Source organism: Helianthus annuus, chromosome 15, assembly GCF_002127325.2.
Source record: "Helianthus annuus cultivar XRQ/B chromosome 15, HanXRQr2.0-SUNRISE, whole genome shotgun sequence".
NCBI lineage: Eukaryota > Viridiplantae > Streptophyta > Magnoliopsida > Asterales > Asteraceae > Helianthus > Helianthus annuus.
The window spans coordinates 148,630,790-148,646,500 of NC_035447.2; positions in this window are offsets into that span (position 1 = coordinate 148,630,790).

The window sequence follows — 15,711 nt, forward strand, 5'->3', positions numbered from 1 at the left end:
GGAGGACACTTACGTAAAACCTACGTAAACTCATACCTACTGTTGTCTTCCGAGTCGGAAGGACACTTACGTAAAACCTACGTAAACCCCACACGTACCACTGTCCTCGGGGAAGGGCACTCACGTAAAACCTACGTGACCTTGTACGTATTCATGTTCTCGGGTTAAGAAGAACACTCATGGTTACAATAGTCTAGTAAGGATAAACATGGGAAGCCCCCACTAGTAATAAATATAATCATGGGAAACCCCCACTAGTAGTACATACATACATGGGAAGCCCCCACTAACGAACATATGAATTACCATTACGTACTTACTTTCTGTGAACTCGCTCAACTAGTTGTTGACTCTCTGTTACATGCCTTGCAGGACCTTAGGTACTTATGGAGCTTGCACAGGGAGGAGCAGGTCGTTGTGGGATGTGAATCGTGGATGTTATGTTAAACGCTTAAACAATTTGAACTTATGACTTACATTGGTTTTCATATTATGCTTCCGCTACACAAATTATGTTTTGTTGAACACCAGTTATATTGTGATGGGTTGTAATGATTACTTTTAATATTTAAATGTTATGTTCAATATGATTGGTGGCTTGATCCTGGTCAGTCACGCTCCCAAGCGGTAATACTCCGCAGGTGGATTTTGGGGGTGTGACAAACGTGCCTTACTCCAGATGAATACCATCGACAAGATAAAATTTGTAGTTGTAGTCAACATTATTTGCATAAAATGATGACCCTGATGCAACCCTGCCTTAGACGTCATCGAAAACATTGGATGATTGTAAAACAACGATAAATAATATTGTTATAATATGAAAAATATATGGAAAATAATAAAGGTATATTACTTTATAGTGAAAACATTAGAAAATAATGTGGTCTTCACAGTTTGGAGTCTCAGATATTAAGAAATGTAGTGGTCTTCAATCATGATCCGGTCTTGGTTGCGAAGGTAGTTGTAGAAGTAAAAGCTATCGGATATTGTGTGTCAAAAATCGGTCCAAAGATTTGCCATTTCCTGGTAAGATTGGAGAAAGTTTCATGTTTTTGTGTAATGTATTTGTAGGTTTGGTTCTGGTGGTCTGTTGTTTTTGTATCTTCTAGCTGTTTATGAATAAAATTTATGTTGGACATAAAAAAATAGAAAATTATGTGGCATAATTGTATATTTTGAGAAAAAATTTTATGTTACACTTTTGCATTTTCTAATTGGAATTATCATTAGAGAAGATAGGATTACAAAAAAATAGTTTATATATATTTTTTTATAAATATATACTGTTTTACATATCATTTTTTTTGTTAAAATTATACAAGATCTATATGTTTTAAAAATAAATTAAACACAGAATGGATTGTTAAAAGTATACATGATCTATATGTTTTAAAATTAAAATTAAACACAGAAAGGATTAAGAAAGACTCAATATAATTGGACAACCAAGTGTTTACTTGCACACTTAATCGCCTCTTATCCGACTAGTAGAGATCTTTATGAGTCGTATAGGGTTAATTTTAAACAACACAAACTAATAGAGATCTTTATGAGTCGCATAGGGTAAATTTTAAACAACACAGACTGACGCTGTCAGTCTATGTCTGGCGGCTAACCCGTATAGAGCAATATGGGGTCTTATACTACCAAGATAGAATTTTTTGTTTGAAGTTGGCAAATGTGGGTATTTAATTGTTTTTTAATAATAATTTTATAGGTTTTGTATTTTATTGTTTTCTATCATATCGTATCGTGTCATATCTTATTGTTACGTATCGTATATTTATCAATATTAATTTAAACATTTTATACGTATTATATTGTATAATTACGTATTATATTGTATCATATCATGTCGTATCGTATTATACATTATACGTAACCAACCAAATCCAAATACATCAAAATGTGAAAAATACAAAAAACGACAACAAACTATCATAAGTTGCGTGTGATCACTACGGATCCTGACCCCCCTTCCCCCAGACGCTAATAGTTCAGATACACTCGGTGCGCTGGTATCAGACAGGCCCATCGATATCCCTCTGAATAACCCATAGAAAAAAGTCCTTAGTATGGGCGTGGTGATGGTCTATCTTGTGTTGTAACCATTCCTCCATCTCCTATAACACCCCTTGTGATAGTCGGAGACAAATCAGCTTAAAGGTGTTGGGGGCACTAAGGCACCCCGTGTGGCGGCAGTGGTGTTGGGAGCTAAACGTCGACCGAAGGGTCATCTTGAGCATCAGCCTCATCGACTGGCTTAGCCCCCTCCTTTGTTAGTACATAATGTTTAATGCCTACTGGTGTGTGTTGGGTGTAATATGTTTTTATTGATATTTTAAGCCCTTTTTAACACATTAGTCAAGTTTTAAATTTATAAAACACGATATTCTACTAACACTAAACACACACATGGGCAAGTGCACCCATCGTGAGCGTAGTATAGCGTTGGTAAGATACCGAGGTCGTCCAAAGACACAAGAGCTTTTAGTACCGGTTTACAATGTCTAATCAAATCAAAATTTTTAGAAAAGGTTTTAAACATGAAAAATAAAAACTAAAATGCTGAAAAATAAAAATAAAATAAAACAGATAGACAAGATGAATCACTTGGATCCGACTCGCCTTTAATGTAACCTTTAATGATTTCCGCACTTTTGCACTTTTTAAGAGATTATCTTAGTTATAGTAGTAGGCCCCTCTTTTGAAGGTGACATTACCTTCAACCCAGTGGTTTGAGTCAGCAAGGATACAATCCCAAAGCGTTGGAATATTGAAAGATAAGTAATTAAGTTATTAATGCGTAAAGTGGTAGGCCCCTCTTTTGAAGGCGACGTTATCCTCGGCTAAGTGGTTTGAGTCAGCAGGGATACAATCCCAAGTAGCCGGGTTAATGTATTAATAGTAGTTTACATATGAGGGGGTCAAGCCATTCGCACCCCCGCCATCCAATACCAGTGGGTATTGAAGGAAGTCCTAGTAAGCTTGACCCAGGTCCTTGCAGGATCTATACACTGAACAAGGTAAGAACCTTACCAAACCATTCCCTTAACCCCCGACCAGGTAGCTAACATATCTCTATATAGACCGTAGAGATATGAGTGGTGAAAATCTTTTATTTTATATAGACAATAAAATAACGCCAAGACACCACGGACAAATGATAAGAAAGTTACACCTTCAACATAAGAAACTAGTTATTAAAGTCATTAATGCAAAACCAAATAAAAAGTGCAAAAAGATTAAAAATCAAAAGTATTACACTAAATGCTTGTCTTCACCAAGTCATGTAAGAGACTTAGCCAAACATGGCCTTTGATTGACAAGAACTCTTACTATCAATCTTGGATCCCGAGACTACTAGACACACTCTAAGGTGGATGGTGGATGATGGATGATGGTGGTGGATATGTGTGACACCTCAGGAAAACCGGGAAACCAACGCAACATAACTAGCTTCCTCAGTAACCACGAACTAAATTTCAGGACGAAATTTTCTTAACAGGGGGAGAATGTGACAACCCTCATAATTCCATGAATCCGTACAATTTATTAATGATAATTAAAGTGGTTGATGATTGTGCTGAATTATTTAACTGCTCTCTGATTTCTGTGTTATACTTACATGTGCTTGTTAACATACTAGTAGTGTACAGAAAAGTTACTAAATAGTCTGTTATGCTTTCCTGAGTGTTGGAAATTAAAAATGTTACAAATATATATATATATATATATATATATAGGACACGTTACGGATTAATTCAACACTTTAACGGAAGAGTATCAAATCGAACAACCGGACATTACCCGGAACACCAAAATAATGCTAAAAGCATTGTTTTTATTTTTCTAAGCTAGTTAGGGTCCCCGAACACCCTAACACACTATATATTACACTACACACATAAACACCAACTAAACTCTTGAATTCCAACCAAGATCACTAACTACCTAGTTGCATCCCAACTAAACCACCCCCCCCCCAACCGGTTATGAAACATGGGAAATCCCCCATGATTTTCTTCTAATTGTTTAATGAGATTGCCATGTACTTAGGGGGATATTTAGTCTAATGGGTATTAGATGATGGAGGATTATATAAGAAACCACAAGACCAAGACTCTTCACCTCACAACACACATCTCACTCAAACAACTCTCTCTCCCTCTTCCTCTAGTCTCAGCCAAGATCAAGGCCACCACCACCACCATTTTTCGATCAAGCTTCATCCATTTCAAGGTTATCCAAGGGTGTATCAAGGTGTACAACGAAGCTCGGTGTGTTCGGAAGTTGAAGGACCTCTCTCATCTTCTTTTATCCACCACTTTTCTACACTTGAACTCCCCTAGCCTTGAGCTAGTGGTAAGAACTTAGATCTTTGCTTTTTACATCTTGTTTAAGTGGTTAATAATGTTTAATGATCAAAATGATAAGAACTCTAATGAATCTTGTGAAGAAATATTGAACATAAACTAGTTGGTGATAAAAGTATGGTTAAAAGATGAAGAAATTATGATATTCATGTGTTGTGATGATTGTTGGTTGTTGTTACTTATGTAGTTGATGGATCATCATATGGTCTTGCTAGATCATGATTAAAAACATGATCTAGCAAGATGAGGAAGTTAGAAATGTGTAGGATGATGGAATCATCCACACATAAACTATGAACTTGAATAAATAAATGTTTTCTTGAAAAATAAAGATCAAAGTAGGTTACAATCTTGTAGATCTAAAGATCCATGAGTGGTTTTTCAAAAGAACCAAGTGAAAAATATAAGTTTCATTAGATATTGGACCTTACAAAAACTAATCACATTTTTGGTGGATAAACACGTGTAGAAACACTTGTGTAACTAGAAACTTTCATGAAGAAATATTTTTAGAAAATATGGTGGAAGTTGTAAACACTTAAAGTCTTTAAAAATAAAGTTTTTAAAGAACTAATCACATTTTAAAAGGTAACAAGACTTACTAAGTATGCTAGTAAGTTACTACATATTTTTATAAATTTTCAAGTTCATAAGTTTATAGTTTATGCTTGTTTTTGACAAGTTTGGTAAATAGAGATTGTATGTTTATGATTGAGAATTGTTTGAATGAATTTTTGAAAAGAAAATGATATGCTAGCAAGCATGGACACCTCCATTTACAAAGGAAACTATGGCGAAATTTTCAGGAATGCGAATTCCTCGTCCTTGGGAAGTACTTAGACTTACTGGACTAGAACTCTATCAGCGAAGTCCCTCCCTTTTGTTTCGACTTAATCGCCGAGGCTATGGCGAGCGGGTCATTAGTTAATAGCGCTATTAGGTTTAACAAACCGCACATCGTGCCAGTCGGACGGGTGTGTGTACTAATGGACTATGGCACGTCGGTGATGATAGACACCGACGCTAAGGCACAATTAATTTTTGTTAGTAGTAGATATGATAAACGAGTCTGGTAGTTTAAATAATGGGGTAACCCCCACGGCCGGAGTGCCGGGCTGGATAGCCAGGGAAGGTGGACATGGGATGGTTAACTAATAAACGTTTTCGAACTATGGGGTAACCCCCACGGCTGGATAGCTGATTGAGATTAAACTACGTTTTTTGGAAACAACTCTAAAATGGACAACCAACCGTGAACTCACTCAACTTTGTTGTTGACTCGTTGTTACATGCTTTGCAGGTCGCTAGATGCTATGGGGCTTGCACGAGGAGGTGGTCGTTGTGGAATGCGAACTGTTGTGTCCCGTACTTAATAAATAAACTTTATGAACTTATGAAACTTATGTTTGAGTCTTTAAACCTATGAACTACGAACTTATGTTTTGGTTTAACGTCTTATGCTTCCGCTATTTAAATTAAACTTGGTTAACTTCCTTTTGGTCACCAATTGTATTGTGGTTGGTTATATTTACTTAAATACGTTGTTCAATATGATTGGTGGCTCGATCCTGGTCATGTCACGCCTCCAAGCGGTGATACGCCGCATGGTGGATTTTGGGGGTGTGACAGATTGGTATCAGAGCCATTGGTTATAGTGAACTTGGTTTTAAAAAGGGAAAAGCTTTTTGACAAAACCAGACTATAACCTGTACAGTGTTCAACGATCCACAACGACGCTTCGCTCCACGTGCAAGACTCGACACCATAGGTGGTATGATTTATGTTATATTGTCGGTTAGATAGTTCACACTGTGCATTAGTTAACGTGATAACTGCTATTTGAACATTGTGTGCTTACTCTCTACTGTCGTCCCACACTTACGCACTTTCGCGACACTTTCCTCACTTACGTTGCTTCGTTGTGAAGATCATGAACGGACGCGGAGGAAGTATCAACCTAACTCAAGCCCAGTTGACGGCCTTGATCTATGAACGAGTTGTTGAGGCACTCGCAGCTGTCCCTGCAGGAGGTATAACCTGCCATATCAACCCATCTTAGGTCGTTTAGACCCTACCCTCGCAAACCAACTCTTGTGTTTAATCTTGTCTTTTCGCTCTCGCGCGACAGGTCAACCTGCACAGCCTCCTGTGTGCACGTTCAAAACCTTCATGGATTGCCGACCTAGTACTTTTGGCGGCACAGAAGGAGCTGTAGGTCTCCTTCACTGGTTCGAGAAGCTCGAGTCTGTTTTCGAGATGTGTGAATGCCCTGAAGATCGTAGGGTGAAATTTGATACTGGAACGCTGGAAGGTGCTGCGTTAACCTGGTGGAAAGCACAGGTTCAACTGTTGGGCTGGCGGTTACTAATGCCACCCCATGGAATGACTTCAAGGAACTGATCAAAGAAGAGTATTGCAGTCGTGACGACATCCACAAGCTGGAGGTGGAATTTTTCAATTTGAAGATGACGGGGTCTGAGATCGAGGCATACACGAAGAGGTCAAACGAGCTGGCCATCTTGTGTCCTACAATGGTGGACCCTCCCATCAAACGTATTGACTTGCACCTCAAGGGTCTTGTACTAGAGATTCAGAGTCACGTAACCTCAGCTAATCTTGGCACCATTCAACAAATCATCAAGTTGGCTCATCGTCTCACTGATCAGGCAGTTGAGCAGAACAGGCTGCCCAAGCGTATTAGCGCTGCTACTACTAATACTCCTGGCGACAACAAGCAAAAATGGGATGGAAATTCGAGCAAAGGCTCTACCTCTGTTCAGTCTCAGCAACGAAGGACTGAGGACTATAAGAGCCCCAGTCAGCAATCTTCTGGGAATCAAGGTCAGGGTGGATACAAGGGAAATCACCCCAAATGTAATCGCTGTAACTTGCACCACAGCGGGCCATGTAGTAAAGGCAACTGTCATCGATGCAACAAGCCTGGTCACATTGCAAGGGATTGCAGGAGTCAGCGTCCAGCGAATCAGAACCGGCAACATCAGCAAGCCCCACCAAATCAATGCCAGCAGCAGCAACAACAAGGTAACAACAAAGGGTGCTTTCAATGTGGTGCTGAGGGCCATCTCAAGAAAGACTGCCCCCAGCTAAATCAGAACCAAAACAACAACAATCAGGGGAATGGAAACGGTAATGGGGGAAACAACAATGGTAATGGGGCAAGGGGCCGTGCATTCGTGATTGGTCAGGGTGATGCAAGGAACGATCCCAACGTTGTGATGGGTAAGTTTCTTCTGGATGATTTCTTTGTTACTGTTTTATTTGATTCGGGTGCCGATACTAGCTACGTGTCCTAAAAAGTTAGTCAGATGCTTAAGCGTACTCCAACGCTTCTGAACACCAAACACACGGTAGAAATAGCAAACGGTAAAAGTCTTGAAGCCACACACATAGTTAAGGACTGTAACCTCGTCCTAGCTGGTCAGACCTTCTCTATCGACCTCATTCCTATCGTTCTGGGTAGTTTTGACGTTGTCATTGGGATGGATTGGTTATCTCAACACCAAGCGGAGATTATTTGCAAGGAGAAAATCGTCCGTATCCCTCGTTCTGATAAAGAACCCCTCGTGATTCGTGGCGACAAGAGTGGTGCTGTTGTAGGCATCATCTCTTTCCTTAAGGCCCAGAAGGGTTTGCAAAAGGGCCACACCGCTATTCTAGCCCTTGTTTCTGATTCATCCTCGGAAGAAAGGAAGATAGAAGACATTCCTATTGTGCGCGACTTTCCTGAGGTATTTCCTGAGGAATTACCTGGTCTTCCGCCTCATCGCCAAGTTGAATTTCAAATCGAGCTAGCTCCTGGAGCTGCGCAAGTAGCTCGAGCACCATATCGTCTAGCTCCATCAGAACTCGAAGAACTATCCACGCAACTACAAGAACTCTTGGAAAAGGGTTTCATACGTCCTAGCTCTTCACCTTGGGGAGCTCCAGTGTTGTTCGTAAAGAAGAAAGACGGTACCTTCAGGATGTGTATTGACTACCGCGAACTCAACAAGGTGACCGTGAAGAATCGTTATCCTCTTCCACGCATTTATGATTTGTTCGACCAGTTGCAAGGGTCGAGTTATTACTCTAAGATTGATTTGAGATCGGGCTACCATCAGCTGAGAGTCCAAGAGGAGGACGTCTCCAAAACAGCGTTCAGAACCCGTTACGGCCATTACGAGTTTCTGGTTATGCCTTTCGGATTAACGAATGCACCAGCGGTCTTCATGGATCTCATGAACCGAGTGTGCAAGCCTTACCTTGATAAGTTTGTCATAGTCATAGTGTTCATCGACGACATCCTGATCTATTCTAAGAGTTAGGAGGAACACGAGCAACATCTTAGGCTTATTCTGGAACTTCTTCAAAAAGAGCAGTTGTATGCCAAGTTTTCGAAATGTGACTTCTGGCTTCGCGAAGTCCACTTTCTAGGCCATGTGGTGAACAAGGATGGAATTCATGTTGATCCATCCAAGGTTGACTCGATCAAGAACTGGCCTGCACCGCGCACACCAACAAAAATTCGCCAATTCTTGGGTTTGGCAGGGTATTATAGAAGGTTTATCAAGGATTTCTCAAAGATTGCGCAACCTCTCACTTTACTGACTCAGAAGGGTGTCACCTATCGTTGGGGTGATGCAGAGGAATCCGTATTTTAGCACTTGAAAGATAGACTTTGTAGCACGCCTATCCTCTCATTGCCTGAAGGCACAGATGATTTTGTGGTTTATTGCGACGCTTCCATCCAAGGACTTGGTTGCGTGTTGATGCAACGTGAAAAGGTCATTGCTTACGCATCGCACCAACTTAAGGTTCACGAAAGGAACTACACTACTCACGATCTGGAACTGGGAGCAGTTGTTTTCGCGCTTAAGATATGGAGACATTACCTGTACGGTACCAAGTGCACCATTTACACCGATCACAGGAGTCTCGAGCATATCTTCAAGCAAAAGGAGTTAAACATGCGACAACGCCAATGGGTCGAACTTTTGAACGACTAAGAATGTGCTATCAAGTACCATCCGGGCAAAGCCAATGTTGTGGCTGACGCCCTCAGCCGAAAGGATACTATACCTAAGCATGTACGTGCGTTACAGCTTACCATCCAATCCAACCTCCCCGCTCAGATTCGTGATGCTCAGGTTGACGCATTGAAAGCAGAGAACATCAGGGCTGAGTCCCTACGAGGATCGAGGCAACGGCTATAACAAAAGTAAAACGGCGCCTACTATGTTAACGGACGCATCTGGGTTCCACTTCATGGAGACTTACGCGAGCTTGTTATGGATGAAGCACATAAGTCTCGTTATTCAGTACATCCTGGTTCGGATAAGATGTACCATGATCTAAAGGCTACATACTGGTGGCCTGGTATGAAGGCCAGCATAGCAACCTACGTCACTAAATGCTTGACTTGTGCTAGGCTCAAGGTCGAATACCAGAAACCATCAGGTCCACTCCAACAACCAGAGATACCTAAATGGAAATGGGAGCAAATTTCCCTGGATTTCGTTACTGGACTGCCCAGATCTCAACGCGAAAACGATAACATTTGGGTGATCGTGGATCGACTGACCAAGTCTGCACATTTTCTGGCTATCAAAGAAACGAATAAGTTTTCTACTCTAGCAGACATTTACCTAAAGGAAGTGGTATCAAGGCACGGAGTGCCAACCTCCATCATTTCTGATCGTGACGCGCGTTTTACCTCTGAACTGTGGCAAGCTATGCACAAGTCTTTTGGCTCACGTTTAGATATGAGCACCGCTTATCACCCACAGACGGATGGGCAATCTGAATGCACCATCCAAACCCTTGAAGACATGCTTAGGGCATGTGTAATCGATTTGGTAATGGCTGGGAAAAGCACCTCCCACTAGTAGAGTTTTCGTATAACAACAGCTACCACACCAGCATCCAAGCCGCTCCATTCGTGGCATTGTACGGACGGAAGTGCCGATCACCTCTCTGTTGGGCTGAAGTTGGCGACAGTCAAATCACTAGCCCAGAACTTGTAGTAGATACAACCGAGAAGATTGCTCAGATACGACAATGAATGGCGGCGGCTCGTGACCGTCAGAAAAGCTACGCTGATAAGCGAAGGAAGCCACTCGAGTTCCAGGTTGGGGATCGAGTGCTACTCAAAGTCTCACCTTGGAAAGGTGTAGTTCGTTTTGGTAAACGAGGAAAGCTCAATCCGCGTTATGTCAGACCGTTCGAAATCATTGAGAAAATTGGCAAGGTGGCCTACAGGTTGAATATACCTGAAGAACTCAGCGGGGTTCACATTGTTTTCCACGTGTCAAATCTGAAGAAGTGTCTGTCAGACGAGACCCTCATAGTTCCTCTCAAGGAACTCACTATCGACGACCAGCTGCGATTCGTCGAAGAACCAGTAGAGATTACGGATCGAGATGTTAAAATTCTCAAGCGCACCAGGATATCTCTCGTCCGAGTCCGTTGGGATTCCCGTCGTGGCCCAGGGTATACCTGGGAATGAGAAGACCAAATGAAAATCAAGTATCCCCAGCTGTTTAAGAAAAATGCAACCACTACTGAGGCTGAAGCTACTGCATAATTTCGGGACGAAATTCCAACCCAACGGGGGGATGATGTGACACCCCAGGAAAACCAGGAAACCAACGCAACAAAACTAGCTTCCTCAGTAACCACAAACTAAATTTCGGGACGAAATTCTCTTAACAGGGGGAGAATGTGACAACCCTCATAATTCCATGTATCCGTACAATTTATTAATGATAATTAAAGTGCTTGATGACTGTGCTGAATTATTTAACTGCTCTCTGATTTCTGTGTTATACTTACATGTGCTTGTTAACATACTAGTAGTGTACAGAAAAGTTACTAAACAGTCCGTTATGCTTTCCTGAGTGTTGGAAATTAAAAATGTTACAAATATATATATATATTTATATATATATATATATATATATATATATATATATATATATATATATATATATAGAACACGTTACAGATTAATTAAACACTTTAACGGAACAGTATCAAACCGAACAACCGGACATTACCCGGGACACCAAAATAATGCTAAAAGCATTGTTTTTATTTTTCTAAGCTAGTTAGGGTCCCCGAACACCCTAACACACTATATATTACACTACACACATAAACACCAACTAAACTCTTGAATTCCAACCAAGATCACTAACTATCTACTTGCATCCCAACTAAACCAACCCCCCCCCAAACCGGTTATGAAACATGGGAAATCCCCCATGATTTTCTTCTAATTGTTTAATGAGATTGCCATGTACTTAGGGGGACATTTAGTCTAATGGGTATTAGATAATGGAGGATTATATAAGAAACCACAAGACCAAGACTCTTCACCTCACAACAAACATCTCACTCAAACAACTCTCTCTCCCTCTTCCTCTAGTCTCAGCCGAGATCAAGGCCACCACCACCACCATTTTTCGATCAAGCTTCATCCATTTCAAGGTTATCCAAGGGTGTATCAAGGTGTACAACGAAGCTCGGTGTGTTCGGAAGTTGAAGGACCTCTCTCATCTTCTTTTATCCACCACTTTTCTACACTTGAACTCCCCTAGCCTTGAGCTAGTGGTAAGAACTTAGATCTTTGCTTTTTACATCTTGTTTAAGTGGTTAATAATGTTTAATGATCAAAATGATAAGAACTCTAATGAATCTTGTGAAGAAATATTGAACATAAACTAGTTGGTGATAAAAGTATGGTTAAAAGATGAAGAAATTATGATATTCATGTGTTGTGATGATTGTTGGTTGTTGTTACTTATGTAGTTGATGGATCATCATATGGTCTTGCTAGATCATGATTAAAAACATGATCTAGCAAGATGAGGAAGTTAGAAATGTGTAGGATGATGGAATCATCCACACATAAACTATGAACTTGAATAAATAAATGTTTTCTTGAAAAATAAAGATCAAAGTAGGTTACAATCTTGTAGATCTAAAGATCCATGAGTGGTTTTTCAAAAGAACCAAGTGAAAAATATAAGTTTCATTAGATATTGGACCTTACAAAAACTAATCACATTTTTGGTGGATAAACACGTGTAGAAACACTTGTGTAACTAGAAACTTTCATGAAGAAATATTTTTAGAAAATATGGTGGAAGTTGTAAACACTTAAAGTCTTTAAAAATAAAGTTTTTAAAGAACTAATCACATTTTAAAAGGTAACAAGACTTACTAAGTATGCTAGTAAGTTACTACATATTTTTATAAATTTTCAAGTTCATAAGTTTATAGTTTATGCTTGTTTTTGACAAGTTTGGTAAATAGAGATTGTATGTTTATGATTGAGAATTGTTTGAATGAATTTTTGAAAAGAAAATGATATGCTAGCAAGCATGGACACCTCCATTTACAAAGGAAACTATGGCGAAATTTTCAGGAATGCGAATTCCTCGTCCTTGGGAAGTACTTAGACTTACTGGACTAGAACTCTATCAGCGAAGTCCCTCCCTTTTGTTTCGACTTAATCGCCGAGGCTATGGCGAGCGGGTCATTAGTTAATAGCGCTATTAGGTTTAACAAACCGCACATCGTGCCAGTCGGACGGGTGTGTGTACTAATGGACTATGGCACGTCGGTGATGATAGACACCGACGCTAAGGCACAATTAATTTTTGTTAGTAGTAGATATGATAAACGAGTCTGGTAGTTTAAATAATGGGGTAACCCCCACGGCCGGAGTGCCGGGCTGGATAGCCAGGGAAGGTGGACATGGGATGGTTAACTAATAAACGTTTTCGAACTATGGGGTAACCCCCACGGCTGGATAGCTGATTGAGATTAAACTACGTTTTTTGGAAACAACTCTAAAATGGACAACCAACCGTGAACTCACTCAACTTTGTTGTTGACTCGTTGTTACATGCTTTGCAGGTCGCTAGATGCTATGGGGCTTGCACGAGGAGGTGGTCGTTGTGGAATGCGAACTGTTGTGTCCCGTACTTAATAAATAAACTTTATGAACTTATGAAACTTATGTTTGAGTCTTTAAACCTATGAACTACGAACTTATGTTTTGGTTTAACGTCTTATGCTTCCGCTATTTAAATTAAACTTGGTTAACTTCCTTTTGGTCACCAATTGTATTGTGGTTGGTTATATTTACTTAAATACGTTGTTCAATATGATTGGTGGCTCGATCCTGGTCATGTCACGCCTCCAAGCGGTGATACGCCGCATGGTGGATTTTGGGGGTGTGACAGATTGGTATCAGAGCCATTGGTTATAGTGAACTTGGTTTTAAAAAGGGAAAAGCTTTTTGACAAAACCAGACTATAACATGTACAGTGTTCAACGATCCACAACGACGCTTCGCTCCACGTGCAAGACTCGACACCATAGGTGGTATGATTTATGTTATATTGTCGGTTAGATAGTTCACACTGTGCATTAGTTAACGTGATAACTGCTATTTGAACATTGTGTGCTTACTCTCTACTGTCGTCCCACACATACGCACTTTCGCGACACTTTCCTCACTTACGTTGCTTCGTTGTGAAGATCATGAACGGACGCGGAGGAAGTATCAACCTAACTCAAGCCCAGTTGACGGCCTTGATCTATGAACGAGTTGTTGAGGCACTCGCAGCTGTCCCTGCAGGAGGTATAACCTGCCATATCAACCCATCTTAGGTCGTTTAGACCCTACCCTCGCAAACCAACTCTTGTGTTTAATCTTGTCTTTTCGCTCTCGCGCGACAGGTCAACCTGCACAGCCTCCTGTGTGCACGTTCAAAACCTTCATGGATTGCCGACCTAGTACTTTTGGCGGCACAGAAGGAGCTGTAGGTCTCCTTCACTGGTTCGAGAAGCTCGAGTCTGTTTTCGAGATGTGTGAATGCCCTGAAGATCGTAGGGTGAAATTTGATACTGGAACGCTGGAAGGTGCTGCGTTAACCTGGTGGAAAGCACAGGTTCAACTGTTGGGCTGGCGGTTACTAATGCCACCCCATGGAATGACTTCAAGGAACTGATCAAAGAAGAGTATTGCAGTCGTGACGACATCCACAAGCTGGAGGTGGAATTTTTCAATTTGAAGATGACGGGGTCTGAGATCGAGGCATACACGAAGAGGTCAAACGAGCTGGCCATCTTGTGTCCTACAATGGTGGACCCTCCCATCAAACGTATTGACTTGTACCTCAAGGGTCTTGTACTAGAGATTCAGAGTCACGTAACCTCAGCTAATCTTGGCACCATTCAACAAATCATCAAGTTGGCTCATCGTCTCACTGATCAGGCAGTTGAGCAGAACAGGCTGCCCAAGCGTATTAGCGCTGCTACTACTAATACTCCTGGCGACAACAAGCAAAAATGGGATGGAAATTCGAGCAAAGGCTCTACCTCTGTTCAGTCTCAGCAACGAAGGACTGAGGACTATAAGAGCCCCAGTCAGCAATCTTCTGGGAATCAAGGTCAGGGTGGATACAAGGGAAGTCACCCCAAATGTAATCGCTGTAACTTGCACCACAGCGGGCCATGTAGTAAAGGCAACTGTCATCGATGCAACAAGCCTGGTCACATTGCAAGGGATTGCAGGAGTCAGCGTCCAGCGAATCAGAACCGGCAACATCAGCAAGCCCCACCAAATCAATGCCAGCAGCAGCAACAACAAGGTAACAACAAAGGGTGCTTTCAATGTGGTGCTGAGGGCCATCTCAAGAAAGACTGCCCCCAGCTAAATCAGAACCAAAACAACAACAATCAGGGGAATGGAAACGGTAATGGGGGAAACAACAATGGTAATGGGGCAAGGGGCCGTGCATTCGTGATTGGTCAGGGTGATGCAAGGAACGATCCCAACGTTGTGATGGGTAAGTTTCTTCTGGATGATTTCTTTGTTACTGTTTTATTTGATTCGGGTGCCGATACTAGCTACGTGTCCTAAAAAGTTAGTCAGATGCTTAAGCGTACTCCAACGCTTCTGAACACCAAACACACGGTAGAAATAGCAAACGGTAAAAGTCTTGAAGCCACACACATAGTTAAGGACTGTAACCTCGTCCTAGCTGGTCAGACCTTCTCTATCGACCTCATTCCTATCGTTCTGGGTAGTTTTGACGTTGTCATTGGGATGGATTGGTTATCTCAACACCAAGCGGAGATTATTTGCAAGGAGAAAATCGTCCGTATCCCTCGTTCTGATAAAGAACCCCTCGTGATTCGTGGCGACAAGAGTGGTGCTGTTGTAGGCATCATCTCTTTCCTTAAGGCCCAGAAGGGTTTGCAAAAGGGCCACACCGCTATTCTAGCCCTTGTTTCTGATTCATCCTCGGAAGAAAGG